The sequence below is a fragment of the Salvelinus alpinus genome, chromosome 14, assembly GCF_045679555.1.
Source record: "Salvelinus alpinus chromosome 14, SLU_Salpinus.1, whole genome shotgun sequence".
NCBI lineage: Eukaryota > Metazoa > Chordata > Actinopteri > Salmoniformes > Salmonidae > Salvelinus > Salvelinus alpinus.
Window position 1 is genome coordinate 21,213,697 of NC_092099.1, and position 3,165 is coordinate 21,216,861.

The window sequence follows — 3,165 nt, forward strand, 5'->3', positions numbered from 1 at the left end:
AGAATGTTAACCAGACAAAAGGCAGGAGGAAAAAGATTTTCCCTCCAAATGAAAACACATCTATGTTGACCCAAAGATGGCACATACTGTAAGGACCTGGTAAGCACTTCAGTACCGCATGTCCCTCCCAAACATGACTCAACCAACGACGACTGTTTGATATTAACGTTGCTAAGGTGGCCCGGGTCTGACCAGGAAAGAGAACAGGAAGGGAATTCTTTGATGCTTAATTGGTGTCATGGCCACGAGAGGGGGCCGTGATATTACGTCGTAAAGCTAATTTAGGGGCCACTGTGTGTTTGGGCCGGGCTGCCCGCCCCTGCTGGGCCGGGGTACTGGGTTATGGTGTCCAGATGGATCCTTAATAGGATGCACCTGGGGCCTGCTGGGCCTGAACCCCATCACACTCTCCGCACCTCGGCCCCCAAAGCCTGACTCAGCCAAACACCACACACCCAGACCTCTCCTATAGCTCCTCCCACTGTGGTCGGCACCACAGCCTAACCAGCACTCACACACTAACCAGTGCAGTAGTGCAGCACATCACCAGCGTCATTTCCAGGCCTCTGTGGTGCCTCACCAGTTACTGTGACGCCCGAGGCATTGCTCATCTAAAAACATGTATTTATGGTGCGCTGCAAATCAAAAGATGGGTTGAGGGATGACGCCAGTGGTGTCCTCTACTTTCAACAATCAATGGTTTAATATACCCATGGAATTTCCCTGTCTATAACAACCATCATAAAACAGAAATAACCTTCGCTGGAGTTTTATTTGTGAGTTGATGTCTGTGCATGTGTGTACGTGTACGTGTATGCGTGTGCAGATGCTTGCATGTGTATTTGTCTCTTTGCATTGCCCCCCCATAAATATGTCATCAAGGTTTAAAATTAACAACTATATAAGTGCTCTCCATTTGTGACCGACCGGCTCTATTTGGTCTTATGTAGCAAGAAGTTTTTTTTTTGTATTGGATAATTTTTTACATTTAACTAGGCAGCCAGTTAAGAACAAATTCTTAGTTACAATGATGGCCTACCCCGGCAACGCTGGGCCAATTGTGTGCCACCCTATGAGACTCTCAATCACGATCGGATGTGATGCAGCCTGGATTCAAACCAGGGACTTCAGTGACACCTCTTGCACTGAGATGCAGTGCCTTAGACAGCTGCACCACTCAGGAGACTCAGAGTAGAGACTCAGAGCTAGAAAATGGTATATCATTAACTACAGTTGAGGAACAATGAGAAAGTAATTCTGCTATGAAAGTTGATAAACTTGTAACCTCAATTTTGAGAAAATGGCCTTGGAATATTTTGGTACACCTAATGGAGAGCTCTTCTTTGTCTACACCCATTCAGCATCGCTTTAGGCCCGCCCATCTCTTTAAGGATTCACATGTGAGGCCATGTACTAAAGAACCAAAGATTTCAAGACAAGTTTATACTACGGGTGTGTTCGTAAATTTAATCTGGAGTGCCAGAGTGTGCTCTGGGCGTTCGTAAACTCATAGTGCTGTCAGATTGTCTGTTTGTAAATTCAGAGAGTTTCGCTCTCGGATCATTCAGAGCGCACACTGGACACTATGGCCGTGGAGTAGGGTTGATCCGAGCGTTCTGACCTAATAACAGCAGTCAAGCGCCCAAGCTATCTGGCTAACATTGTCTAACTTGATAGTAACTTCCAGACATGAGGGAACAGCTCACTCTGACAATTTTACTCACCCTAGCGGAGATGGTTAGGCTGTTTCTATGTTATCCAGAGCATTGGTGACTGCAACTGTGCAGCTGGCAACAATTTAATCACGCATTTTTGCCAATGTTTACTGACATCGGCCATATTCAACGGGTGTTAAGCATTCAAAAATTAGTCAGTTAGTCTGCGAATTTACCAGCTACATCTATCAGCAGTTGTCGCAGTGACATCATGAACATTCTATTGAAATGGTTACTTGCATAGTGGAGTCTTTTGTTAAGACATGTAGCTAGCTAGCTAAACAATGAACAATAACCCCAACTCATGACTTTACTACTTTCCATGAATCTGCAGGTAGCAAACTAACCAGGCTATAACTAGCAAAGCAAATGGCTCTGAGATACGAATAATATTACTACTAGGATCATACACGTAACATTAACTAGCGAGCCGGCCAGGTAACGTTAGCTAGCTAGCTAACAGTACACTTTAACTTGAAATGAAAACAACTTTCTGACAAAATTAGAAATGTGTAATATCTGAAAATGTAGCGAGCTAGAATATCTTACCCGTATACATGGATAGACGCTTCTCCCTCTCTGTGACGGATGCCATGGTTGCCCTTAGTTTGAAGATATAATCCGGAGACAGGTGTTTTCTCCATCTCCTTAGCTATCATACTCTAATTTCACTGACTTCAAACCTTGGTCCTCCAGAAAGGAAAGAGCAACACTTATGGAGTTCTACTCTGTGATATCTTTAAAAAAAGCTGTGTTAGAAAGGATTACCTACACATACTGACCAGCTCAAATAGACAGAAGCATTCTACATGGGCAGACCAATCCGAACTCATCTCTCGGCATGTTCAGCCCACTCATTGTCTCAGCCAATCATGGCTAGCGGGAAGGTTGCTGACTTTTTCTGTGGCTAAACCAACTAGGCTCATAATTTGACAATGTTATTCGTATTTACAGATGGAATACACGTTTGTTATTAAGGCACATGAAAGTTCACATGTTCCAGAAGGCATTTCTGCCAAAAAACTCATTTTGATTAAAAAAAGTTTACATTCAAATGGCTTTCATGTGAAGTAGTGACGTAGTTTCCTGAAACGAGTCACATTTGAACTCTTATTTTAGCTGCAGTGTTATTTTAAGGTTAATTATCTATGTAAGGAAGAGCTCAATTACACCGCTTACTCGATGCTTAAGGTGAATTATTTAACTTGCAATGTACCACATACCTCCATCTCCCTCATACACAAACTTCTATATTTTGTCCTCAATGGAAAAATGAATATTGCCCACAGCTGTTTTTATATTACATCTGCATGAGTCTGAATTTCACTCCCCCACAGACTGTGCATGGCAGACACTGGCACTCAAAGGCCTCTCCCAAAGCCCTGTGTCTCCACTCGCTCCCTCACTTGCACTTGCACTTTTTTCTCTAACGGACTGGGAAACAGCTGTA